This window comes from Saccoglossus kowalevskii, chromosome 22 (assembly GCF_978046115.1).
Source record: "Saccoglossus kowalevskii chromosome 22, keSacKowa6.1, whole genome shotgun sequence".
NCBI lineage: Eukaryota > Metazoa > Hemichordata > Enteropneusta > Harrimaniidae > Saccoglossus > Saccoglossus kowalevskii.
The window spans coordinates 9,421,928-9,448,360 of NC_140662.1; the positions used below are offsets into that span (position 1 = coordinate 9,421,928).

Consider the following 26,433-nt stretch of genomic DNA (forward strand, 5'->3'; position numbering starts at 1 on the left):
GATTTTGCGACCACATCGGAATGTGCCAACAAGTAGACAATCATGGCAATGAAATGGAGAATTCCCTGCAGTACAAGGCAGTAAATCACAAATATAGTCACTCGCTTTGGCTGTTAGTTTACTCGAAATTTAAAGATCAGTTTTTGATTTCGTTTACTGAATCATTACCCTGAAATGGAATTGTATAAAGATTTGCTAAATACTATTTTAAAACTTGTCAATTGAGTCGCAAAACTGAATAAAACTGATTTGTTTTTAATTTTTCTCCTAACTCATTAGTCAGAATCGGCTCGTTGGTCTAGGGTTATGATTCTCGCTTTGGGTGCGAGAGGTCTCGGGTTCAAATCCCAGACGAGCCCACATTTTTTAACATATTGCATTATGATGCCTGCATTTCAATTCAAGTTATGAAATTCGACAGAAAAACAATAATAGAAATTCTCACAATTATACTGACCGGGGATTTTGCGACCACATCGGAATGTGCCAACAAGTCGACAATCATGGCAATGAAATGGAGAATTCCCAGCAGTGCAAGGTAGTAAATCACAAATATAGTCACTCGCTTTGGCTGTTAGTTTACTCGAAATTTAAAGATCAGTTTTTGATTTCGTTTACTGAATCATTACCCTGAAATGGAATTGTATAAAGATTTGCTAAATACTATTTTAAAACTTGTCAATTGAGTCGCAAAACTGAATAAAACTGATTTTTTTTAATTTTTCTCCTAACTCATTAGTCAGAATCGGCTCGTTGGTCTAGGGGTATAATTCTCGCTTTGGGTGCGAGAGGTCTCGGTTTCAAATCCCGGACGAGCCCACTTTTTTAACATATTGCATTATTATGCCTGCATTTCAATTCAAGTTATGAAATTCGACAGAAAAACAATAATAGAAATTCTCACAATTATACTGACCGGGGATTTTGCGACCACATCGGAATGTGCCAATAAGAAGACAATAATGGCAATGAAATGGAGAATTCCCTGCAGTGCAAGGCAGTAAATCACAAATATGGTCACTCGCTTTGGTTGTTAGTTTACTCGAAAGTTTAAAGATGAGTTTTTGATTTCGTTTACTGAATCATTACACTGAAATGGAATTGTATAAAGATTTGCTAAATACTATTTTAACACTTGTCAATTGAGTCGCAAAACTGAATAAAACTGATTTTTTTTAATTTCTCTCCTAACTCATTAGTCAGAATCGGCTCGTTGGTCTAGGGATATGATTCTCGCTTTGGGTGCGAGAGGTCTCGGCTTCAAATCCCGGACGAGCCCATAATTTTACCAAAGTTAGAAAAATGGCTGCTGAAGATTCGACTTGCATCAATAAGGCAACATTTGAACACTTTTAGAAAAGAGATATTTATAAATTATTTTCCGACCTATACGTACGGTTGTTGAATGTATGTCTGGCTCGTTGGTCTAAGGGCATGATTCTCGCTTAGGGTGCGAGAGGTCCCGGGTTCAACTCCCGGACGAGCCCATATTTTTTAACATATTGCATTATGATGCCTGCATTTCAATTCAAGTTATGAAATTCGACAGAAAAACAAAAATAGAAATTCTCACAATTATACTGACCGGGAATTTTGCGACCACATCGGAATGTGCCAACAAGTAGACAATCATGGCAATGAAATGGAGAATTCCCTGCAGTGCAAGGCAGTAAATCACAAATATGGTCACTCGCTTTGTCTGTTAGTTTACTCGAAAGTTTAAAGATGAGTTTTTGATTTCGTTTGCTGAATCATTACCCTGAAATGGAATTGTATAAAGATTTGCTAAATACGTATTTTAAAACTTGTCAATTGAGTCGCAAAACTGAATAAAACTGATTTATTTTAATTTCTCTCCTAACTCATTAGTCAGAATCGGCTCGTTGGTCTAGGGGTATGATTCTCGCTTTGGGTGCGAGAGGTCTCGAGTTCAAATCCCGGACGAGCCCGTAATTTTACCAAAGTTAGAAAAATGGCTGCTGAAGATTCGAATTGCATCAATAAGGCAACCTTTGAACACTTTTAGAAAAGAGATATTTATAAATTATTTTCCGACAATCCATACGTTTGTTAAATGTATGTCTGGCTCGTTGGTCTAGGGGCATGATTCTCGCTTAGGGTGTTAGATGTCCCGGCTTCAACTCCCGGACGAGCCCATATTTTTTAACATATTTCATTATGATGCATGCATTTCAATTCAAGTTATGAAATTCAACAGAAAATCAATAATACAAATTCTCGCAATTATACTGACCGGGGATTTTGCGGCCACATCGGAATGTGCCAACAAGTAGACAATCATGGCAATGAAATAGAGAATTCCCTGTAGTGCAAGGCAGTAAATCACAAATATAGTCACTCGCTTTGGCTGTTAGTTTACTCGAAATTTAAAGATCAGTTTTTGATTTCGTTTACTGAATCATTACACTGAAATGGAATTGTATAAAGATTTGCTAAATACTATTTTAACACTTGTCAATTGAGTCGCAAAACTGAATAAAACTGATTTTTTTTAATTTCTCTCCTAACTCATTAGTCAGAATCAGCTCGTTGGTCTAGGGGTATGATTCTCGCCTTGGGGTGTGAGAGCTCTCGGGTTCAAATCCCGGACGAGCTCATAATTTAACCGAACATAGAAAAATGGCTGCTGAAGATTCGACTTGCATCAATAAGGCAACCTTTGAAAACTTTTAGAAATGAGATATTTAAAAATTATTTTCCGACATTCCATACGTTTGTTGAATGTATGTCTGGCTCGTTGGTCGAGGGGCACGATTCTCGCTTAGGGTGCGAGAGGTCCCCGGCTCAACTCCCGGACGAGCCCATAAATTTTAACAAATTGCATTATGATGCCTGTATTTCAATTCAAGTTATGAAATTCGACAGAAAAACAAAAATAGAAATTCTCTCAATTATACTGACCGGGATTTTGCGGCCACATCGGAATGTGCCAACAAGTAGACAATAATGGCAATGAAATGGAGAATTCCCTGCAGTGCAAGGCAGTAAATCACAAATATGGTCACTCGCTTTGGCTGTTAGTTTTCTCGAAAGTTTAAAAATGAGTTTTTGATTTCGTTTACTGAATCATTACCCTGAAATGGAATTGTATAAAGATTTGCTAAATACTATTTTAAAACTTGTCAATTGAGTCGCAAAACTGAATAAAACTGATTTTTTTTAATTTCTCTCCTAACTCATTAGTCAGAATCGGCTCGTTGGTCTAGGGGTATGATTCTCGCTTTGGGTGCGAGAGGTCTCGGGTTCAAATCCCGGACGAGCCCATAATTTTACCAAACTTAGAAAAATGGCTGCTGAAGATTCGACTTGCATCAATAAGGCAACCTTTGAAAACTTTTAGAAATGAGATATTTAAAAATTATTTTCCGACATTCCATACGTTTGTTGAATGTATGTCTGGCTCGTTGGTCGAGGGGCACGATTCTCGCTTAGGGTGCGAGAGGTCCCCGGCTCAACTCCCGGACGAGCCCATAAATTTTAACAAATTGCATTATGATGCCTGTATTTCAATTCAAGTTATGAAATTCGACAGAAAAACAAAAATAGAAATTCTCTCAATTATACTGACCGGGATTTTGCGGCCACATCGGAATGTGCCAACAAGTAGACAATAATGGCAATGAAATGGAGAATTCCCTGCAGTGCAAGGCAGTAAATCACAAATATGGTCACTCGCTTTGGCTGTTAGTTTTCTCGAAAGTTTAAAAATGAGTTTTTGATTTCGTTTACTGAATCATTACCCTGAAATGGAATTGTATAAAGATTTGCTAAATACTATTTTAAAACTTGTCAATTGAGTCGCAAAACTGAATAAAACTGATTTTTTTTAATTTCTCTCCTAACTCATTAGTCAGAATCGGCTCGTTGGTCTAGGGGTATGATTCTCGCTTTGGGTGCGAGAGGTCTCGGGTTCAAATCCCGGACGAGCCCATAATTTTACCAAACTTAGAAAAATGGCTGCTGAAGATTCGACTTGCATCAATAAGGAAACCTTTGAACACTTTTAGAAATGAGATATTTAAAAATTATTTTCCGACATTCCATACGTTTGTGGAATGTATGTATGGCTCGTTGGTCGAGGGGCACGATTCTCGCTTAGGGTGCGAGAGGTCCCGGGTTCATCTCCCGGACGATTTTTTAACATATTGCATTATGATGCCTGCATTTCAATTCAAGTTATGAAATTCGACACAAAAACAAAAATAGAAATTCTCACAATTATACTGACCGGGGATTTTGCGACCACATCGGAATGTGCCAACAAGTAGACAATCATGGCAATGAAATGGAGTATTCCCTGCAGTGCAAGGCAGTAAATCACAAATATGGTCACTAGCTATGTCTGTTAGTTTACTCGAAATTTAAAGATCAGTTTTTGATTTCGTTTACTGAATCATTACCCTGAAATGGAATTGTATAAAGATTTGCTAAATACCATTTTAAAACTTGTCAATTGAGTCGCAAAACTGAATAAAACTGTTTTTTTTTAATTTTTCTCCTAACTCATTAGTCACAATCGGCTCGTTGGTCTAGGGGTATGATTCTCGCTTTGGGAGCGAGAGGTCTCGGGTTCAAATCCCGGACGAGCCCACATTTTTTAACATATTGCATTATGATGCCTGCATTTCAATTCAAGTTATGAAATTCGACAGAAAAACAATAATTGAAATTCTCACAATTATATTGACCGGGGATTTTGCGACCACATCGGAATGTGCCAACAAGTAGACAATAATGGCAATGAAATGGAGAATTCCCTGCAGTTCAAGGCAGTAAATCACAAATATGGTCACTCGCTTTGGCTATTAGTTTTCTCGAAAGTTTAAAGATGAGTTTTTGATTTCGTTTACTGAATCATTACCCTGAAATGGAATTGTATAAAGATTTGCTAAATACTATTTTAAAACTTGTCAATTGAGTCGCAAAACTGAATAAAACTGATTTTTTTAATTGTTCTCCTAACTTATTAGTCAGAATCGGCTCGTTGGTCTAGGGGTATGATTCTCGCTTTGGGTGCGAGAGCTATCGCGTTCATATCCCGGACGAGCCCACATTTTTTAACATATTCCATTATGATGCCTGCATTTCAATTCAAGTTATAAAATTCGACAGAAAAACAATAATAGAAATTCTCACAATTATACTGACCGGGGATTTTGCGGCCACATCGGAATGTGCCAACAAGGAGACAATAATGGCAATGAAATGGAGAATTCCCTGCAGTGCAAGGCAGTAAATCACAAATATGGTCACTCGCTTTGGCTGTTAGTTTTCTCGAAAGTTTAAAAATGAGTTTTTGATTTCGTTTACTGAATCATTACCCTGAAATGGAATTGTATAAAGATTTGCTAAATACTATTTTAAAACTTGTCAATTGAGTCGCAAAACTGAATAAAACTGATTTTTTTTAATTGTTCTCCTAACTCATTAGTCAGAATCGGCTCGTTGGTCTAGGGGTATGATTCTCGCTTTGGGTGCGAGAGGTCTCGGGTTCATATCCCGGACGAGCCCACATTTTTTAACATATTCCATTATGATGCCTGCATTTCAATTCAAGTTATAAAATTCGACAGAAAAACAATAATAGAAATTCTCACAATTATACTGACCGAGGATTTTGCAGCCACATCGGAATGTGCCAACAAGTAGACAATAATGGCAATGAAATGGAGAATTCCCTGCAGTGCAAGGCAGTAAATCACAAATATGGTCACTCGCTTTGGCTGTTAGTTTTCCCGAAAGTTTAAAAATGAGTTTTTGATTTCGTTTACTGAATCATTACCCTGAAATGGAATTGAATAAAGATTTGCTAAATACTATTTTAAAACTTGTCAATTGAGTCGCAAAACTGAATAAAACTGATTTTTTTTAATTTCTCTCTTAACTCATTAGTCAGAATCGGCTCGTTGGTCTAGGGGTATGATTCTCGCTTTGGGTGCGAGACGTCTCGGGTTCAAATCCCGGACGAGCCCATAATTTTACCAAACTTAGAAAAATGGCTGCTGAAGATTCGACTTGCATCAATAAGGCAACCTTTGCACACATTTAGAAAAGAGATATTTATAAATTATTTTCCGACAAACCATACGTTTGTTGCAAGTATGTCTGGCTCGTTGGTCTAGGGGCATGATTTTCGCTTAGGATGCGAGAGGTCCCGGGTTCATCTCCCGGACGATTTTTTAACATATTGCATTATGATGCCTGCATTTCAATTCAAGTTATGAAATTCGACACAAAAACAAAAATAGAAATTCTCACAATTATACTGACCGGGGATTTTGCGACCACATCGGAATGTGCCAACAAGTAGACAATAATGGCAATGAAATGGAGAATTCCCTGCAGTTCAAGGCAGTAAATCACAAATATGGTCACTCGCTTTGGCTATTAGTTTTCTCGAAAGTTTAAAGATGAGTTTTTGATTTCGTTTACTGAATCATTACCCTGAAATGGAATTGTATAAAGATTTGCTAAATACTATTTTAAAACTTGTCAATTGAGTCGCAAAACTGAATAAAACTGATTTTTTTAATTGTTCTCCTAACTCATTAGTCAGAATCGGCTCGTTGGTCTAGGGGTATGATTCTCGCTTTGGGTGCGAGAGCTATCGCGTTCATATCCCGGACGAGCCCACATTTTTTAACATATCCATTATGATGCCTGCATTTCAATTCAAGTTATAAAATTCGACAGAAAAACAATAATAGAAATTCTCACAATTATACTGACCGGGGATTTTGCGGCCACATCGGAATGTGCCAACAAGGAGACAATAATGGCAATGAAATGGAGAATTCCCTGCTGTGCAAGGCAGTAAATCACAAATATGGTCACTCGCTTTGGCTGTTAGTTTTCCCGAAAGTTTAAAAATGAGTTTTTGATTTCGTTTACTGAATCATTACCCTGAAATGGAATTGAATAAAGATTTGCTAAATACTATTTTAAAAATTGTCAATTGAGTCGCAAAACTGAATAAAACTGATTTTTTTTAATTTCTCTCCTAACTCATTAACCAGAATCGGCTCGTTGGTCTAGGGGTATGATTCTCGCTTTGGGTGCGAGACCTCTCGGGTTCAAATCCCGGACGAGCCCATAATTTTACCAAACTTAGAAAAATGGCTGCTGAAGATTCGACTTGCATCAATAAGGCAACCTTTGCACACTTTTAGAAAAGAGATATTTATAAATTATTTTCCGACAATCCATACGTTTGTTGCAAGTATGTCTGGCTCGTTGGTCTAGGGGCATGATTCTCGCTCAGGGTGCGAGAGGTCCCGGGTTCATCTCCCGGACGATTTTTTAACATATTGCATTATGATGCCTGCATTTCAATTCAAGTTATGAAATTCGACACAAAAACAAAAATAGAAATTCTCACAATTATACTGACCGGGGATTTTGCGACCACATCGGAATGTGCCAACAAGTAGACAATCATGGCAATGAAATGGAGTATTCCCTGCAGTGCAAGGCAGTAAATCACAAATATGGTCACTAACTATGTCTGTTAGTTTACTCGAAATTTAAAGATCAGTTTTTGATTTCGTTTACTGAATCATTACCCTGAAATGGAATTGTATAAAGATTTGCTAAATACTATTTTAAAACTTGCCAATTGAGTCGCAAAACTGAATAAAACTGATTTGTTTTTAATTTTTCTCCTAACTCATTAGTCAGAATCGGCTCGTTGGTCTAGGGTTATGATTCTCGCTTTGGGTGCGAGAGGTCTCGGGTTCAAATCCCAGACGAGCCCACATTTTTTAACATATTGCATTATGATGCCTGCATTTCAATTCAAGTTATGAAATTCGACAGAAAAACAATAATAGAAATTCTCACAATTATACTGACCGGGGATTTTGCGACCACATCGGAATGTGCCAACAAGTCGACAATCATGGCAATGAAATGGAGAATTCCCAGCAGTGCAAGGCAGTAAATCACAAATGTAGTCACTCGCTTTGGCTGTTAGTTTACTCGAAATTTAAAGATCAGTTTTTGATTTCGTTTACTGAATCATTACCCTGAAATGGAATTGTATAAAGATTTGCTAAATACTATTTTAAAACTTGTCAATTGAGTCGCAAAACTGAATAAAACTGATTTTTTTTAATTTTTCTCCTAACTCATTAGTCAGAATCGGCTCGTTGGTCTAGGGGTATAATTCTCGCTTTGGGTGCGAGAGGTCTCGGTTTCAAATCCCAGACGAGCCCACATTTTTTAACATATTGCTTTATGATGCCTGCATTTCAATTCAAGATATGAAATTCGACAGAAAAACAATAATAGAAATTCTCACAATTATACTGACTGGGGATTTTGCGACCACATCGGAATGTGCCAACAAGTAGACAATAATGGCAATGAAATGGAGAATTCCCTGCAGTGCAAGGCAGTAAATCACAAATATGGTCACTCGCTTTGGCTGTTAGTTTTCTCGAAAGTTTAAAGATGAGTTTTTGATTTCGTTTACTGAATCATTACCCTGAAATGGAATTGTATAAAGATTTGCTAAATACTGTTTTAAAACTTGTCAATTGAGTCGCAAAACTGAATAAAACTGATTTTTTTTAATTTTTCTCCTAACTCAATAGTCAGAATCGGCTCGTTGGTCTAGGGGTATGATTCTCGCTTTGGGTGCGAGAAGTCTCGGGTTCAAATCCCGGACGAGCCCACTTTTTTTAACATATTGCATTATTATGCCTGCATTTCAATTCAAGTTATGAAATTCGACAGAAAAACAATAATAGAAATTCTCACAATTATACTGACCGGGGATTTTGCGACCACATCGGAATGTGCCAATAAGAAGACAATAATGGCAATGAAATGGAGAATTCCCTGCAGTGCAAGGCAGTAAATCACAAATATAGTCACTCGCTTTGGCTGTTAGTTTTCTCGAAAGTTTAAAGATGAGTTTTTGATTTCGTTTACTGAATCATTACCCTGAAATGGAATTGTATAAAGATTTGCTAAATACTGTTTTAAAACTTGTCAATTGAGTCGCAAAACTGAATAAAACTGATTTTTTTTAATTTTTCTCCTAACTCAATAGTCAGAATCGGCTCGTTGGTCTAGGGGTATGATTCTCGCTTTGGGTGCGAGAGGTCTCGGGTTCAAATCCCGGACGAGCCCATAATTTTGCCAAAGTTAGAAAAATGGCTGCTGAAGATTCGACTTGCATCAATAAGGCAACCTTTGAACACTTTTAGAAAAGAGATATTTATAAATTATTTTCCGACCTATACATACGTTTGTTGAATGTATGTCTGGCTCGTTGGCCTAGGGGCATGATTCTCGCTTAGGGTGCGAGAGGTCCCGGGTTCAACTCCCGGACGAGCCTATATTTTTTAACATATTGCATTATGATGCCTGCATTTCAATTCAAGTTATGAAATTCGACAGAAAAACAAAAATAGAAATTCTCACAATTATACTGACCGGGGATTTTGCGACCACATCGGAATGTGCCAACAAGTAGACAATCATGGCAATGAAATGGAGAATTCCCAGCAGTGCAAGGCAGTAAATCACAAATATAGTCACTCGCTTTGGCTGTTAGTTTACTCGAAATTTAAAGATCAGTTTTTGATTTCGTTTACTGAATCATTACCCTGAAATGGAATTGTATAAAGATTTGCTAAATACTATTTTAAAACTTGTCAATTGAGTCGCAAAACTGAATAAAACTGATTTTTTTTAATTTTTCTTCTAACTCATTAGTCAGAATCGGCTCGTTGGTCTAGGGGTATAATTCTCGCTTTGGGTGCGAGAGGTCTCGGTTTCAAATCCCAGTCGAGCCCACATTTTTTAACATATTGCATTATGATGCCTGCATTTCAATTCAAGATATGAAATTCGACAGAAAAACAATAATAGAAATTCTCACAATTATACTGACCGGGGATTTTGCGACCACATCGGAATGTGCCAACAAGAAGACAATAATGGCAATGAAATGGAGAATTCCCTGCAGTGCAAGGCAGTAAATCACAAATATGGACACTCGCTTTGGCTGTTAGTTTACTCGAAATTTAAAGATGAGTTTTTGATTTCGTTTACTGAATCATTACCCTGAAATGGAATTGTATAAAGACTTGCTAAATACTATTTTAAAACTTGTCAATTGAGTCGCAAAACTGAATAAAACTGATTTTTTTTAATTTCTCACCTAACTCATTAGTCAGAATCGTTTCGTTGGTCTAGGGGTATGATTCTCGCTTTGGGTGCGAGAGGTCTCGGGTTCAAATCCCAGACGAGCCCATAATTTTGCCAAAGTTAGAAAAATGGCTGCTGAAGATTCGACTTGCATCAATAAGGCAACCTTTGAACACTTTTAGAAAAGAGATATTTATAAATTATTTTCCGACCTATACATACGTTTGTTGAATGTATGTCTGGCTCGTTGGCCTAGGGGAATGATTCTCGCCTAGGGTGCGAGAGGTCTCGGTTTCAAATCCCAGACGAGCCCACATTTTTTAACATATTGCATTATGATGCCTGCATTTCAATTCAAGATATGAAATTCGACAGAAAAACAATAATATAAATTCTCACAATTATACTGACCGGGGATTTTGCGACCACATCGGAATGTGCCAACAAGTAGACAATAATGGCAATGAAATGGAGAATTCCCTGCAGTGCAAGGCAGTAAATCACAAATATGGTCACTCGCTTTGGCTGTTAGTTTTCTCGAAAGTTTAAAGATGAGTTTTTGATTTCGTTTACTGAATCATTACCCTGAAATGGAATTGTGTAAAGATTTGCTAAATACTGTTTTAAAACTTGTCAATTGAGTCGCAAAACTGAATAAAACTGATTTTTTTTAATTTTTCTCCTAACTCAATAGTCGGAATCGGCTCGTTGGTCTAGGGGTATGATTCTCGCTTTGGGTGCGAGAGGTCTCGGGTTCAAATCCCGGACGAGCCCACTTTTTTTAACATATTGCATTATTATGCCTGCATTTCAATTCAAGTTATGAAATTCGACAGAAAAACAATAATAGAAATTCTCACAATTATACTGACCGGGGATTTTGCGACCACATCGGAATGTGCCAACAAGTAGACAATCATGGCAATGAAATGGAGAATTCCCTGCAGTGCAAGGCAGTAAATCACAAATATAGTCACTCGCTTTGGCTGTTAGTTTTCTCGAAAGTTTAAAGATGAGTTTTTGATTTCGTTTACTGAATCATTACCCTGAAATGGAATTGTATAAAGATTTGCTAAATACTGTTTTAAAACTTGTCAATTGAGTCGCAAAACTGAATAAAACTGATTTTTTTAAATTTTTCTCCTAACTCAATAGTCAGAATCGGCTCGTTGGTCTAGGGGTATGATTCTCGCTTTGGGTGCGAGAGGTCTCGGGTTCAAATCCCGGACGAGCCCATAATTTTGCCAAAGTTAGAAAAATGGCTGCTGAAGATTCGACTTGCATCAATAAGGCAACCTTTGAACACTTTTAGAAAAGAGATATTTATAAATTATTTTCCGACCTATACATACGTTTGTTGAATGTATGTCTGGCTCGTTGGCCTAGGGGCATGATTCTCGCTTAGGGTGCGAGAGGTCTCGGGTTCAACTCCCGGACGACCCTATATTTTTTAACATATTGCATTATGATGCCTGCATTTCAATTCAAGTTATGAAATTCGACAGAAAAACAAAAATAGAAATTCTCACAATTATACTGACCGGGGATTTTGCGACCACATCGGAATGTGCCAACAAGTAGACAATCATGGCAATGAAATGGAGAATTCCCTGCAGTGCAAGGCAGTAAATCACAAATATAGTCACTCGCTTTGGCTGTTAGTTTACTCGAAATTTAAAGATCAGTTTTTGATTTCGTTTACTGAATCATTACCCTGAAATGGAATTGTATAAAGATTTGCTAAATACTATTTTAAAACTTGTCAATTGAGTCGCAAAACTGAATAAAACTGATTTTTTTTAATTTTTCTCCTAACTTATTAGTCAGAATCGGCTCGTTGGTCTAGGGGTATAATTCTCGCTTTGGGTGCGAGAGGTCTCGGTTTCAAATCCCAGACGAGCCCACATTTTTTAACATATTGCATTATGATGCCTGCATTTCAATTCAAGATATGAAATTCGACAGAAAAACAATAATAGAAATTCTCACAATTATACTGACCGGGGATTTTGCGACCACATCGGAATGTGCCAACAAGTAGACAATAATGGCAATGAAATGGAGAATTCCCTGCAGTGCAAGGCAGTAAATCACAAATATGGTCACTCGCTTTGGCTGTTAGTTTTCTCGAAAGTTTAAAGATGAGTTTTTGATTTCGTTTACTGAATCATTACCCTGAAATGGAATTGTATAAAGATTTGCTAAATACTGTTTTAAAACTTGTCAATTGAGTCGCAAAACTGAATAAAACTGATTTTTTTTAATTTTTCTCCTAACTCAATAGTCAGAATCGGCTCGTTGGTCTAGGGGTATGATTCTCGCTTTGGGTGCGAGAGGTCTCGGGTTCAAATCCCGGACGGGCCCACTTTTTTTAACATATTGCATTATTATGCCTGCATTTCAATTCAAGTTATGAAATTCGACAGAAAAACAATAATAGAAATTCTCACAATTATACTGACCGGTGATTTTGCGACCACATCGGAATGTGCCAACAAGTAGACAATCATGGCAATGAAATGGAGAATTCCCTGCAGTGCAAGGCAGTAAATCACAAATATAGTCACTCGCTTTGGCTGTTAGTTTACCCGAAATTTAAAGATCAGTTTTTGATTTCGTTTACTGAATCATTACCCTGAAATGGAATTGTATAAAGATTTGCTAAATACTATTTTAAAACTTGTCAATTGAGTCGCAAAACTGAATAAAACTGATTTTTTTTAATTTTTCTCCTAACTCATTAGTCAGAATCGGCTCGTTGGTCTAGGGGTATAATTCTCGCTTTGGGTGCGAGAGGTCTCGGTTTCAAATCCCAGACGAGCCCACATTTTTTAACATATTGCTTTATGATGCCTGCATTTCAATTCAAGATATGAAATTCGACAGAAAAACAATAATAGAAATTCTCACAATTATACTGACCGGGGATTTTGCGACCACATCGGAATGTGCCAACAAGAAGACAATAATGGCAATGAAATGGAGAATTCCCTGCAGTGCAAGGCAGTAAATCACAAATATAGTCACTCGCTTTGGCTGTTAGTTTTCTCGAAAGTTTAAAGATGAGTTTTTGATTTCGTTTACTGAATCATTACCCTGAAATGGAATTGTATAAAGATTTGCTAAATACTGTTTTAAAACTTGTCAATTGAGTCGCAAAACTGAATAAAACTGATTTTTTTTAATTTTTCTCCTAACTCAATAATCAGAATCGGCTCGTTGGTCTAGGGGTATGATTCTCGCTTTGGGTGCGAGAGGTCTCGGGTTCAAATCCCGGACGAGCCCATAATTTTGCCAAAGTTAGAAAAATGGCTGCTGAAGATTCGACTTGCATCAATAAGGCAACCTTTGAACACTTTTAGAAAAGAGATATTTATAAATTATTTTCCGACCTATACATACGTTTGTTGAATGTATGTCTGGCTCGTTGGCCAAGGGGCATGATTCTCGCTTAGGGTGCGAGAGGTCCCGGGTTCAACTCCCGGACGAGCCTATATTTTTTAACATATTGCATTATGATGCCTGCATTTCAATTCAAGTTATGAAATTCGACAGAAAAACAAAAATAGAAATTCTCACAATTATACTGACCGGGGATTTTGCGACCACATCGGAATGTGCCAACAAGTAGACAATCATGGCAATGAAATGGAGAATTCCCAGCAGTGCAAGGCAGTAAATCACAAATATAGTCACTCGCTTTGGCTGTTAGTTTACTCGAAATTTAAAGATCAGTTTTTGATTTCGTTTACTGAATCATTACCCTGAAATGGAATTGTATAAAGATTTGCTAAATACTATTTTAAAACTTGTCAATTGAGTCGCAAAACTGAATAAAACTGATTTTTTTTAATTTTTCTCCTAACTCATTAGTCAGAATCGGCTCGTTGGTCTAGGGGTATAATTCTCGCTTTGGGTGCGAGAGGTCTCGGTTTCAAATCCCAGTCGAGCCCACATTTTTTAACATATTGCATTATGATGCCTGCATTTCAATTCAAGATATGAAATTCGACAGAAAAACAATAATAGAAATTCTCACAATTATACTGACCGGGGATTTTGCGACCACATCGGAATGTGCCAACAAGAAGACAATAATGGCAATGAAATGGAGAATTCCCTGCAGTGCAAGGCAGTAAATCACAAATATGGACACTCGCTTTGGCTGTTAGTTTACTCGAAATTTAAAGATGAGTTTTTGATTTCGTTTACTGAATCATTACCCTGAAATGGAATTGTATAAAGATTTGCTAAATACTATTTTAAAACTTGTCAATTGAGTCGCAAAACTGAATAAAACTGATTTTTTTTAATTTTTCTCCTAACTTATTAGTCAGAATCGGCTCGTTGGTCTAGGGGTATAATTCTCGCTTTGGGTGCGAGAGGTCTCGGTTTCAAATCCCAGACGACCCTATATTTTTTAACATATTGCATTATGATGCCTGCATTTCAATTCAAGTTATGAAATTCGACAGAAAAACAAAAATAGAAATTCTCACAATTATACTGACCGGGGATTTTGCGACCACATCGGAATGTGCCAACAAGTAGACAATCATGGCAATGAAATGGAGAATTCCCTGCAGTGCAAGGCAGTAAATCACAAATATAGTCACTCGCTTTGGCTGTTAGTTTACTCGAAATTTAAAGATCAGTTTTTGATTTCGTTTACTGAATCATTACCCTGAAATGGAATTGTATAAAGATTTGCTAAATACTATTTTAAAACTTGTCAATTGAGTCGCAAAACTGAATAAAACTGATTTTTTTTAATTTTTCTCCTAACTTATTAGTCAGAATCGGCTCGTTGGTCTAGGGGTATAATTCTCGCTTTGGGTGCGAGAGGTCTCGGTTTCAAATCCCAGACGAGCCCACATTTTTTAACATATTGCATTATGATGCCTGCATTTCAATTCAAGATATGAAATTCGACAGAAAAACAATAATAGAAATTCTCACAATTATACTGACCGGGGATTTTGCGACCACATCGGAATGTGCCAACAAGTAGACAATAATGGCAATGAAATGGAGAATTCCCTGCAGTGCAAGGCAGTAAATCACAAATATGGTCACTCGCTTTGGCTGTTAGTTTTCTCGAAAGTTTAAAGATGAGTTTTTGATTTCGTTTACTGAATCATTACCCTGAAATGGAATTGTATAAAGATTTGCTAAATACTGTTTTAAAACTTGTCAATTGAGTCGCAAAACTGAATAAAACTGATTTTTTTTAATTTTTCTCCTAACTCAATAGTCAGAATCGGCTCGTTGGTCTAGGGGTATGATTCTCGCTTTGGGTGCGAGAGGTCTCGGGTTCAAATCCCGGACGGGCCCACTTTTTTTAACATATTGCATTATTATGCCTGCATTTCAATTCAAGTTATGAAATTCGACAGAAAAACAATAATAGAAATTCTCACAATTATACTGACCGGTGATTTTGCGACCACATCGGAATGTGCCAACAAGTAGACAATCATGGCAATGAAATGGAGAATTCCCTGCAGTGCAAGGCAGTAAATCACAAATATAGTCACTCGCTTTGGCTGTTAGTTTACCCGAAATTTAAAGATCAGTTTTTGATTTCGTTTACTGAATCATTACCCTGAAATGGAATTGTATAAAGATTTGCTAAATACTATTTTAAAACTTGTCAATTGAGTCGCAAAACTGAATAAAACTGATTTTTTTTAATTTTTCTCCTAACTCATTAGTCAGAATCGGCTCGTTGGTCTAGGGGTATAATTCTCGCTTTGGGTGCGAGAGGTCTCGGTTTCAAATCCCAGACGAGCCCACATTTTTTAACATATTGCTTTATGATGCCTGCATTTCAATTCAAGATATGAAATTCGACAGAAAAACAATAATAGAAATTCTCACAATTATACTGACCGGGGATTTTGCGACCACATCGGAATGTGCCAACAAGAAGACAATAATGGCAATGAAATGGAGAATTCCCTGCAGTGCAAGGCAGTAAATCACAAATATAGTCACTCGCTTTGGCTGTTAGTTTTCTCGAAAGTTTAAAGATGAGTTTTTGATTTCGTTTACTGAATCATTACCCTGAAATGGAATTGTATAAAGATTTGCTAAATACTGTTTTAAAACTTGTCAATTGAGTCGCAAAACTGAATAAAACTGATTTTTTTTAATTTTTCTCCTAACTCAATAGTCAGAATCGGCTCGTTGGTCTAGGGGTATGATTCTCGCTTTGGGTGCGAGAGGTCTCGGGTTCAAATCCCGGACGAGCCCATAATTTTGCCAAAGTTAGAAAAATGGCTGCTGAAGATTCGACTTGCATCAATAAGGCAACCTTTGAACACTTTTAGAAAAGAGATATTTATAAATTATTTTCCGACCTATACATACGTTTGTTGAATGTATGTCTGGCTCGTTGGCCTAGGGGCATGATTCTCGCTTAGGGTGCGAGAGGTCCCGGGTTCAACTCCCGGACGAGCCTATATTTTTTAACATATTGCATTATGATGCCTGCATTTCAATTCAAGTTATGAAATTCGACAGAAAAACAAAAATAGAAATTCTCACAATTATACTGACCGGGGATTTTGCGACCACATCGGAATGTGCCAACAAGTAGACAATCATGGCAATGAAATGGAGAATTCCCAGCAGTGCAAGGCAGTAAATCACAAATATAGTCACTCGCTTTGGCTGTTAGTTTACTCGAAATTTAAAGATCAGTTTTTGATTTCGTTTACTGAATCATTACCCTGAAATGGAATTGTATAAAGATTTGCTAAATACTATTTTAAAACTTGTCAATTGAGTCGCAAAACTGAATAAAACTGATTTTTTTTAATTTTTCTCCTAACTCATTAGTCAGAATCGGCTCGTTGGTCTAGGGGTATAATTCTCGCTTTGGGTGCGAGAGGTCTCGGTTTCAAATCCCAGTCGAGCCCACATTTTTTAACATATTGCATTATGATGCCTGCATTTCAATTCAAGATATGAAATTCGACAGAAAAACAATAATAGAAATTCTCACAATTATACTGACCGGGGATTTTGCGACCACATCGGAATGTGCCAACAAGAAGACAATAATGGCAATGAAATGGAGAATTCCCTGCAGTGCAAGGCAGTAAATCACAAATATGGACACTCGCTTTGGCTGTTAGTTTACTCGAAATTTAAAGATGAGTTTTTGATTTCGTTTACTGAATCATTACCCTGAAATGGAATTGTATAAAGACTTGCTAAATACTATTTTAAAACTTGTCAATTGAGTCGCAAAACTGAATAAAACTGATTTTTTTTAATTTCTCACCTAACTCATTAGTCAGAATCGTTTCGTTGGTCTAGGGGTATGATTCTCGCTTTGGGTGCGAGAGGTCTCGGGTTCAAATCCCAGACGAGCCCATAATTTTGCCAAAGTTAGAAAAATGGCTGCTGAAGATTCGACTTGCATCAATAAGGCAACCTTTGAACACTTTTAGAAAAGAGATATTTATAAATTATTTTCCGACCTATACATACGTTTGTTGAATGTATGTCTGGCTCGTTGGCCTAGGGGCATGATTCTCGCCTAGGGTGCGAGAGGTCTCGGTTTCAAATCCCAGACGAGCCCACATTTTTTAACATATTGCATTATGATGCCTGCATTTCAATTCAAGATATGAAATTCGACAGAAAAACAATAATATAAATTCTCACAATTATACTGACCGGGGATTTTGCGACCACATCGGAATGTGCCAACAAGTAGACAATAATGGCAATGAAATGGAGAATTCCCTGCAGTGCAAGGCAGTAAATCACAAATATGGTCACTCGCTTTGGCTGTTAGTTTTCTCGAAAGTTTAAAGATGAGTTTTTGATTTCGTTTACTGAATCATTACCCTGAAATGGAATTGTGTAAAGATTTGCTAAATACTGTTTTAAAACTTGTCAATTGAGTCGCAAAACTGAATAAAACTGATTTTTTTTAATTTTTCTCCTAACTCAATAGTCGGAATCGGCTCGTTGGTCTAGGGGTATGATTCTCGCTTTGGGTGCGAGAGGTCTCGGGTTCAAATCCCGGACGAGCCCACTTTTTTTAACATATTGCATTATTATGCCTGCATTTCAATTCAAGTTATGAAATTCGACAGAAAAACAATAATAGAAATTCTCACAATTATACTGACCGGGGATTTTGCGACCACATCGGAATGTGCCAACAAGTAGACAATCATGGCAATGAAATGGAGAATTCCCTGCAGTGCAAGGCAGTAAATCACAAATATAGTCACTCGCTTTGGCTGTTAGTTTTCTCGAAAGTTTAAAGATGAGTTTTTGATTTCGTTTACTGAATCATTACCCTGAAATGGAATTGTATAAAGATTTGCTAAATACTGTTTTAAAACTTGTCAATTGAGTCGCAAAACTGAATAAAACTGATTTTTTTAAATTTTTCTCCTAACTCAATAGTCAGAATCGGCTCGTTGGTCTAGGGGTATGATTCTCGCTTTGGGTGCGAGAGGTCTCGGGTTCAAATCCCCGACGAGCCCATAATTTTGCCAAAGTTAGAAAAATGGCTGCTGAAGATTCGACTTGCATCAATAAGGCAACCTTTGAACACTTTTAGAAAAGAGATATTTATAAATTATTTTCCGACCTATACATACGTTTGTTGAATGTATGTCTGGCTCGTTGGCCTAGGGGCATGATTCTCGCTTAGGGTGCGAGAGGTCTCGGGTTCAACTCCCGGACGACCCTATATTTTTTAACATATTGCATTATGATGCCTGCATTTCAATTCAAGTTATGAAATTCGACAGAAAAACAAAAATAGAAATTCTCACAATTATACTGACCGGGGATTTTGCGACCACATCGGAATGTGCCAACAAGTAGACAATCATGGCAATGAAATGGAGAATTCCCTGCAGTGCAAGGCAGTAAATCACAAATATAGTCACTCGCTTTGGCTGTTAGTTTACTCGAAATTTAAAGATCAGTTTTTGATTTCGTTTACTGAATCATTACCCTGAAATGGAATTGTATAAAGATTTGCTAAATACTATTTTAAAACTTGTCAATTGAGTCGCAAAACTGAATAAAACTGATTTTTTTTAATTTTTCTCCTAACTTATTAGTCAGAATCGGCTCGTTGGTCTAGGGGTATAATTCTCGCTTTTGGTGCGAGAGGTCTCGGTTTCAAATCCCAGACGAGCCCACATTTTTTAACATATTGCATTATGATGCCTGCATTTCAATTCAAGATATGAAATTCGACAGAAAAACAATAATAGAAATTCTCACAATTATACTGACCGGGGATTTTGCGACCACATCGGAATGTGCCAACAAGTAGACAATAATGGCAATGAAATGGAGAATTCCCTGCAGTGCAAGGCAGTAAATCACAAATATGGTCACTCGCTTTGGCTGTTAGTTTTCTCGAAAGTTTAAAGATGAGTTTTTGATTTCGTTTACTGAATCATTACCCTGAAATGGAATTGTATAAAGATTTGCTAAATACTGTTTTAAAACTTGTCAATTGAGTCGCAAAACTGAATAAAACTGATTTTTTTTAATTTTTCTCCTAACTCAATAGTCAGAATCGGCTCGTTGGTCTAGGGGTATGATTCTCGCTTTGGGTGCGAGAGGTCTCGGGTTCAAATCCCGGACGGGCCCACTTTTTTTAACATATTGCATTATTATGCCTGCATTTCAATTCAAGTTATGAAATTCGACAGAAAAACAATAATAGAAATTCTCACAATTATACTGACCGGTGATTTTGCGACCACATCGGAATGTGCCAACAAGTAGACAATCATGGCAATGAAATGGAGAATTCCCTGCAGTGCAAGGCAGTAAATCACAAATATAGTCACTCGCTTTGGCTGTTAGTTTACCCGAAATTTAAAGATCAGTTTTTGATTTCGTTTACTGAATCATTACCCTGAAATGGAATTGTATAAAGATTTGCTAAATACTATTTTAAAACTTGTCAATTGAGTCGCAAAACTGAATAAAACTGATTTTTTTTAATTTTTCTCCTAACTCATTAGTCAGAATCGGCTCGTTGGTCTAGGGGTATAATTCTCGCTTTGGGTGCGAGAGGTCTCGGTTTCAAATCCCAGACGAGCCCACATTTTTTAACATATTGCTTTATGATGCCTGCATTTCAATTCAAGATATGAAATTCGACAGAAAAACAATAATAGAAATTCTCACAATTATACTGACCGGGGATTTTGCGACCACATCGGAATGTGCCAACAAGTAGACAATAATGGCAATGAAATGGAGAATTCCCTGCAGTGCAAGGCAGTAAATCACAAATATGGTCACTCGCTTTGGCTGTTAGTTTACTCGAAAGTTTAAAGATGAGTTTTTGATTTCGTTTACTGAATCATTACCCTGAAATGGAATTGTATAAAGATTTGCTAAATACTGTTTTAAAACTTGTCAATTGAGTCGCAAAACTGAATAAAACTGATTTTTTTTAATTTTTCTCCTAACTCAATAGTCAGAATCGGCTCGTTGGTCTAGGGGTATGATTCTCGCTTTGGGTGCGAGAGGTCTCGGGTTCAAATCACGGACGAGCCCACTTTTTTAACATATTGCATTATTATGCCTGCATTTCAATTCAAGTTATGAAATTCGACAGAATAACAATAATAGAAATTCTCACAATTATACTGACTGGGGATTTTGCGACCACATCGGAATGTGCCAACAAGAAGACAATAATGGCAATGAAATGGAGAATTCCCTGCAGTGCAAGGCAGTAAATCACAAATATGGACACTCGCTTTGGCTGTTAGTTTACTCGAAATTTAAAGATCAGTTTTTGATTTCGTTTACTGAATCATTACCCTGAAATGGAATTGTATAAAGATTTGCTAAATACTATTTTAAAACTTGTCAATTGAGTCGCAAAACTGAATAAAACTGATTTTTTTTAATTTCTCTCCTAACTCATTAGTCAGAATCGTTTCGTTGGTCTAGGGGTATGATTCTCGCTTTGGGTGCGAGAGGTCTCGGGTTCAAATCCCGGACGAGCCCATAATTTTGCCAAAGTTAGAAAAATGGCTGCTGAAGATTCGACTTGCATCAATAAGGCAACCTTTGAACACTTTTAGAAAAGAGATATTTATAAATTATTTTCCGACCTATACATACGTTTCTTGAATGTATGTCTGGCTCGTTGGCCTAGGGGCATGATTCTCGCCTAGGGTGCGAGAGGTCCCGGGTTCAACTCCCGGTCGAGCCCATATTTTTTAACATATTGCATTATGATGCCTGCATTTCAATTCAAGTTATGAAATTCGACAGAAAAACAAAAATAGAAATTCTCACAATTATACTGACCGGGGATTTTGCGACCACATCGGAATGTGCCAACAAGTAGACAATCATGTCAATGAAATGGAGAATTCCCTGCAGTGCAAGGCAGTAAATCACAAATATAGTCACTCGCTTTGGCTGTTAGTTTACTCGAAATTTAAAGATCAGTTTTTGATTTCGTTTACTGAATCATTACCCTGAAATGGAATTGTATAAAGATTTGCTAAATACTATTTTAAAACTTGTCAATTGAGTCGCAAAACTGAATAAAACTGATTTTTTTTAATTTTTCTCCTAATTCATTAGTCAGAATCGGCTCGTTGGTCTAGGGGTTTGATTCTCGCTTTGGGTGCGAGAGGTCTCGGGTTCAAATCCCAGACCAGCCCACCTTTTTTAACATATTGCATTATGATGCCTGCATTTCAATTCAAGTTATGAAATTCGACAGAAAAACAGTAATAGAAATTCTCACAATTATACTGACCGGGGATTTTGCGACCACATCGGAATGTGCCAACAAGTAGACAATAATGGCAATGAAATGGAGAATTCCCTGCAGTGCAAGGCAGTAAATCACAAATATGGTCACTCGCTTTGGCTGTTAGTTTTCTCGAAAGTTTAAAGATGAGTTTTTGATTTCGTTTACTGAATCATTACCCTGAAATGGAATTGTATAAAGATTTGCTAAATACTGTTTTAAAACTTGTCAATTGAGTCGCAAAACTGAATAAAACTGATTTTTTTTAATTTTTCTCCTAACTCAATAGTCAGAATCGGCTCGTTGGTCTAGGGGTATGATTCTCGCTTTGGGTGCGAGAGGTCTCGGGTTCAAATCCCGGACGAGCCCACTTTTTTTAACATATTGCATTATTATGCCTGCATTTCAATTCAAGTTATGAAATTCGACAGAAAAACAATAATAGAAATTCTCACAATTATACTGACCGGGGATTTTGCGACCATATCGGAATGTGCCAACAAGTAGACAATAATGGCAATGAAATGGAGAATTCCCTGCAGTGCAAGGCAGTAAATCACAAATATGGTCACTCGCTTTGGCTGTTAGTTTTCTCGAAAGTTTAAAGATGAGTTTTTGATTTCGTTTACTGAATCATTACCCTGAAATGGAATTGTATAAAGATTTGCTAAATACTGTTTTAAAACTTGTCAATTGAGTCGCAAAACTGAATAAAACTGATTTTTTTTAATTTTTCTCCTAACTCAATAGTCAGAATCGGCTCGTTGGTCTAGGGGTATGATTCTCGCTTTGGGTGCGAGAGGTCTCGGGTTCAAATCCCGGACGGGCCCACTTTTTTTAACATATTGCATTATTATGCCTGCATTTCAATTCAAGTTATGAAATTCGACAGAAAAACAATAATAGAAATTCTCACAATTATACTGACCGGTGATTTTGCGACCACATCGGAATGTGCCAACAAGTAGACAATCATGGCAATGAAATGGAGAATTCCCTGCAGTGCAAGGCAGTAAATCACAAATATAGTCACTCGCTTTGGCTGTTAGTTTACCCGAAATTTAAAGATCAGTTTTTGATTTCGTTTACTGAATCATTACCCTGAAATGGAATTGTATAAAGATTTGCTAAATACTATTTTAAAACTTGTCAATTGAGTCGCAAAACTGAATGAAACTGATTTTTTTTAATTTTTCTCCTAACTCAATAGTCAGAATCGGCTCGTTGGTCTAGGGGTATGATTCTCGCTTTGGGTGCGAGAGGTCTCGGGTTCAAATCCCGGACGAGCCCACTTTTTTAACATATTGCATTATTATGCCTGCATTTCAATTCAAGTTATGAAATTCGACAGAAAAACAATAATAGAAATTCTCACAATTATACTGACTGGGGATTTTGCGACCACATCGGAATGTGCCAACAAGAAGACAATAATGGCAATGAAATGGAGAATTCCCTGCAGTGCAAGGCAGTAAATCACAAATATGGACACTCGCTTTGGCTGTTAGTTTACTCGAAATTTAAAGATCAGTTTTTGATTTCGTTTACTGAATCATTACCCTGAAATGGAATTGTATAAAGATTTGCTAAATACTATTTTAAAACTTGTCAATTGAGTCGCAAAACTGAATAAAACTGATTTTTTTTAATTTCTCTCCTAACTCATTAGTCAGAATCGTTTCGTTGGTCTAGGGGTATGATTCTCGCTTTGGGTGCGAGAGGTCTCGGGTTCAAATCCCGGACGAGCCCATAATTTTGCCAAAGTTAGAAAAATGGCTGCTGAAGATTCGACTTGCATCAATAAGGCAACCTTTGAACACTTTTAGAAAAGAGATATTTATAAATTATTTTCCGACCTATACATACGTTTCTTGAATGTATGTCTGGCTCGTTGGCCTAGGGGCATGATTCTCGCCTAGGGTGCGAGAGGTCCCGGGTTCAACTCCCGGTCGAGCCCATATTTTTTAACATATTGCATTATGATGCCTGCATTTCAATTCAAGTTATGAAATTCGACAGAAAAACAAAAATAGAAATTCTCACAATTATACTGACCGGGGATTTTGCGACCACATCGGAATGTGCCAACAAGTAGACAATCATGGCAATGAAATGGAGAATTCCCTGCAGTGCAAGGCAGTAAATCACAAATATAGTCACTCGCTTTGGCTGTTAGTTTACTCGAAATTTAAAGATCAGTTTTTGATTTCGTTTACTGAATCATTACCCTGAAATGGAATTGTATAAAGATTTGCTAAATACTATTTTAAAACTTGTCAATTGAGTCGCAAAACTGAATAAAACTGATTTTTTTTAATTTTTCTCCTAATTCATTAGTCAGAATCGGCTCGTTGGTCTAGGGGTTTGATTCTCGCTTTGGGTGCGAGAGGTCTCGGGTTCAAATCCCAGACCAGCCCACCTTTTTTAACATATTGCATTATGATGCCTGCATTTCAATTCAAGTTATGAAATTCGACAGAAAAACAATAATAGAAATTCTCACAATTATACTGACCGGGGATTTTGCGACCACATCGGAATGTGCCAACAAGTAGACAATAATGGCAATGAAATGGAGAATTCCCTGCAGTGCAAGGCAGTAAATCACAAATATGGTCACTCGCTTTGGCTGTTAGTTTTCTCGAAAGTTTAAAGATGAGTTTTTGATTTCGTTTACTGAATCATTACCCTGAAATGGAATTGTATAAAGATTTGCTAAATACTGTTTTAAAACTTGTCAATTGAGTCGCAAAACTGAATAAAACTGATTTTTTTTAATTTTTCTCCTAACTCAATAGTCAGAATCGGCTCGTTGGTCTAGGGGTATGATTCTCGCTTTGGGTGCGAGAGGTCTCGGGTTCAAATCCCGGACGAGCCCACTTTTTTTAACATATTGCATTATTATGCCTGCATTTCAATTCAAGTTATGAAATTCGACAGAAAAACAATAATAGAAATTCTCACAATTATACTGACCGGGGATTTTGCGACCATATCGGAATGTGCCAACAAGTAGACAATAATGGCAATGAAATGGAGAATTCCCTGCAGTGCAAGGCAGTAAATCACAAATATGGTCACTCGCTTTGGCTGTTAGTTTTCTCGAAAGTTTAAAGATGAGTTTTTGATTTCGTTTACTGAATCATTACCCTGAAATGGAATTGTATAAAGATTTGCTAAATACTGTTTTAAAACTTGTCAATTGAGTCGCAAAACTGAATAAAACTGATTTTTTTTAATTTCTCTCCTAACTTATTAGTCAAAATCGGCTCGTTGGTCTAGGGGTATGATTCTCGCTTTGGGTGCGAGAGGTCTCGGCTTCAAATCCCGGACGAGCCCATAATTTTACCAAAGTTAGAATAATGGCTGCTGAAGATTCGACTTGCATCAATAAGGCAACCTTTGAACACTTTTAGAAAAGAGATATTTATAAATTATTTTCCGACCTATACATACGTTTCTTGAATGTATGTCTGGCTCGTTGGCCTAGGGGCATGATTCTCGCCTAGGGTGCGAGAGGTCCCGGGTTCAACTCCCGGTCGAGCCCATATTTTTTAACATATTGCATTATGATGCCTGCATTTCAATTCAAGTTATGAAATTCGACAGAAAAACAATAATAGAAATTCTCACAATTATACTGACCGGGGATTTTGCGACCACATCGGAATGTGCCAACAAGTAGACAATAATGGCAATGAAATGGAGAATTCCCTGCAGTGCAAGGCAGTAAATCACAAATATGGTCACTCGCTTTGGCTGTTAGTTTTCTCGAAAGTTTAAAGATGAGTTTTTGATTTCGTTTACTGAATCATTACCCTGAAATGGAATTGTATAAAGATTTGCTAAATACTGTTTTAAAACTTGTCAATTGAGTCGCAAAACTGAATAAAACTGATTTTTTTTAATTTTTCTCCTAACTCAATAGGCAGAATCGGCTCGTTGGTCTAGGGGTATGATTCTCGCTTTGGGTGCGAGAGGTCTCGGGTTCAAATCCCGGACGAGCCCACTTTTTTTAACATATTGCATTATTATGCCTGCATTTCAATTCAAGTTATGAAATTCGACAGAAAAACAATAATAGAAATTCTCACAATTATACTGACCGGGGATTTTGCGACCATATCGGAATGTGCCAACAAGTAGACAATAATGGCAATGAAATGGAGAATTCCCTGCAGTGCAAGGCAGTAAATCACAAATATGGTCACTCGCTTTGGCTGTTAGTTTTCTCGAAAGTTTAAAGATGAGTTTTTGATTTCGTTTACTGAATCATTACCCTGAAATGGAATTGTATAAAGATTTGCTAAATACTGTTTTAAAACTTGTCAATTGAGTCGCAAAACTGAATAAAACTGATTTTTTTTAATTTCTCTCCTAACTTATTAGTCAAAATCGGCTCGTTGGTCTAGGGGTATGATTCTCGCTTTGGGTGCGAGAGGTCTCGGCTTCAAATCCCGGACGAGCCCATA

At 37.1% G+C, this 26,433-nt stretch overlaps 25 non-coding genes across 25 annotated transcripts; all 25 read left to right on the plus strand.

The window, feature by feature from the left end:
• The first annotated feature begins 1,415 nt into the window (after nucleotides 1-1,415).
• Nucleotides 1,416-1,487, plus strand: TRNAP-AGG (transfer RNA proline (anticodon AGG)). The gene has a single exon. It is a non-coding gene; the product is annotated as a tRNA-Pro (tRNA).
• Nucleotides 1,488-1,877: 390 nt separating this feature from the next.
• Nucleotides 1,878-1,949, plus strand: TRNAP-UGG (transfer RNA proline (anticodon UGG)). The gene has a single exon. It is a non-coding gene; the product is annotated as a tRNA-Pro (tRNA).
• Nucleotides 1,950-3,212: 1,263 nt separating this feature from the next.
• TRNAP-UGG (transfer RNA proline (anticodon UGG)) lies at nucleotides 3,213-3,284 on the plus strand. The gene has a single exon. It is a non-coding gene; the product is annotated as a tRNA-Pro (tRNA).
• A 595-nt stretch (nucleotides 3,285-3,879) lies between these two features.
• TRNAP-UGG (transfer RNA proline (anticodon UGG)) lies at nucleotides 3,880-3,951 on the plus strand. The gene has a single exon. It is a non-coding gene; the product is annotated as a tRNA-Pro (tRNA).
• Nucleotides 3,952-4,539: 588 nt separating this feature from the next.
• On the plus strand, nucleotides 4,540-4,611 carry TRNAP-UGG (transfer RNA proline (anticodon UGG)). Its single transcript has one exon. It is a non-coding gene; the product is annotated as a tRNA-Pro (tRNA).
• An 849-nt stretch (nucleotides 4,612-5,460) lies between these two features.
• On the plus strand, nucleotides 5,461-5,532 carry TRNAP-UGG (transfer RNA proline (anticodon UGG)). Its single transcript has one exon. It is a non-coding gene; the product is annotated as a tRNA-Pro (tRNA).
• Nucleotides 5,533-5,921: 389 nt separating this feature from the next.
• On the plus strand, nucleotides 5,922-5,993 carry TRNAP-UGG (transfer RNA proline (anticodon UGG)). Its single transcript has one exon. It is a non-coding gene; the product is annotated as a tRNA-Pro (tRNA).
• Nucleotides 5,994-8,623: 2,630 nt separating this feature from the next.
• On the plus strand, nucleotides 8,624-8,695 carry TRNAP-UGG (transfer RNA proline (anticodon UGG)). Its single transcript has one exon. It is a non-coding gene; the product is annotated as a tRNA-Pro (tRNA).
• A 389-nt stretch (nucleotides 8,696-9,084) lies between these two features.
• On the plus strand, nucleotides 9,085-9,156 carry TRNAP-UGG (transfer RNA proline (anticodon UGG)). The gene has a single exon. It is a non-coding gene; the product is annotated as a tRNA-Pro (tRNA).
• A 136-nt stretch (nucleotides 9,157-9,292) lies between these two features.
• On the plus strand, nucleotides 9,293-9,364 carry TRNAP-AGG (transfer RNA proline (anticodon AGG)). Its single transcript has one exon. It is a non-coding gene; the product is annotated as a tRNA-Pro (tRNA).
• A 1,517-nt stretch (nucleotides 9,365-10,881) lies between these two features.
• TRNAP-UGG (transfer RNA proline (anticodon UGG)) lies at nucleotides 10,882-10,953 on the plus strand. The gene has a single exon. It is a non-coding gene; the product is annotated as a tRNA-Pro (tRNA).
• A 389-nt stretch (nucleotides 10,954-11,342) lies between these two features.
• On the plus strand, nucleotides 11,343-11,414 carry TRNAP-UGG (transfer RNA proline (anticodon UGG)). Its single transcript has one exon. It is a non-coding gene; the product is annotated as a tRNA-Pro (tRNA).
• Nucleotides 11,415-12,471: 1,057 nt separating this feature from the next.
• On the plus strand, nucleotides 12,472-12,543 carry TRNAP-UGG (transfer RNA proline (anticodon UGG)). Its single transcript has one exon. It is a non-coding gene; the product is annotated as a tRNA-Pro (tRNA).
• An 849-nt stretch (nucleotides 12,544-13,392) lies between these two features.
• TRNAP-UGG (transfer RNA proline (anticodon UGG)) lies at nucleotides 13,393-13,464 on the plus strand. Its single transcript has one exon. It is a non-coding gene; the product is annotated as a tRNA-Pro (tRNA).
• A 1,977-nt stretch (nucleotides 13,465-15,441) lies between these two features.
• TRNAP-UGG (transfer RNA proline (anticodon UGG)) lies at nucleotides 15,442-15,513 on the plus strand. Its single transcript has one exon. It is a non-coding gene; the product is annotated as a tRNA-Pro (tRNA).
• Nucleotides 15,514-16,362: 849 nt separating this feature from the next.
• TRNAP-UGG (transfer RNA proline (anticodon UGG)) lies at nucleotides 16,363-16,434 on the plus strand. The gene has a single exon. It is a non-coding gene; the product is annotated as a tRNA-Pro (tRNA).
• A 136-nt stretch (nucleotides 16,435-16,570) lies between these two features.
• On the plus strand, nucleotides 16,571-16,642 carry TRNAP-AGG (transfer RNA proline (anticodon AGG)). The gene has a single exon. It is a non-coding gene; the product is annotated as a tRNA-Pro (tRNA).
• Nucleotides 16,643-18,159: 1,517 nt separating this feature from the next.
• On the plus strand, nucleotides 18,160-18,231 carry TRNAP-UGG (transfer RNA proline (anticodon UGG)). Its single transcript has one exon. It is a non-coding gene; the product is annotated as a tRNA-Pro (tRNA).
• Nucleotides 18,232-19,749: 1,518 nt separating this feature from the next.
• On the plus strand, nucleotides 19,750-19,821 carry TRNAP-UGG (transfer RNA proline (anticodon UGG)). Its single transcript has one exon. It is a non-coding gene; the product is annotated as a tRNA-Pro (tRNA).
• Nucleotides 19,822-20,670: 849 nt separating this feature from the next.
• Nucleotides 20,671-20,742, plus strand: TRNAP-UGG (transfer RNA proline (anticodon UGG)). The gene has a single exon. It is a non-coding gene; the product is annotated as a tRNA-Pro (tRNA).
• Nucleotides 20,743-22,258: 1,516 nt separating this feature from the next.
• Nucleotides 22,259-22,330, plus strand: TRNAP-UGG (transfer RNA proline (anticodon UGG)). The gene has a single exon. It is a non-coding gene; the product is annotated as a tRNA-Pro (tRNA).
• A 389-nt stretch (nucleotides 22,331-22,719) lies between these two features.
• Nucleotides 22,720-22,791, plus strand: TRNAP-UGG (transfer RNA proline (anticodon UGG)). Its single transcript has one exon. It is a non-coding gene; the product is annotated as a tRNA-Pro (tRNA).
• A 388-nt stretch (nucleotides 22,792-23,179) lies between these two features.
• On the plus strand, nucleotides 23,180-23,251 carry TRNAP-UGG (transfer RNA proline (anticodon UGG)). Its single transcript has one exon. It is a non-coding gene; the product is annotated as a tRNA-Pro (tRNA).
• A 1,516-nt stretch (nucleotides 23,252-24,767) lies between these two features.
• TRNAP-UGG (transfer RNA proline (anticodon UGG)) lies at nucleotides 24,768-24,839 on the plus strand. The gene has a single exon. It is a non-coding gene; the product is annotated as a tRNA-Pro (tRNA).
• Nucleotides 24,840-25,897: 1,058 nt separating this feature from the next.
• On the plus strand, nucleotides 25,898-25,969 carry TRNAP-UGG (transfer RNA proline (anticodon UGG)). The gene has a single exon. It is a non-coding gene; the product is annotated as a tRNA-Pro (tRNA).
• Nucleotides 25,970-26,433: the final 464 nt, after the last annotated feature.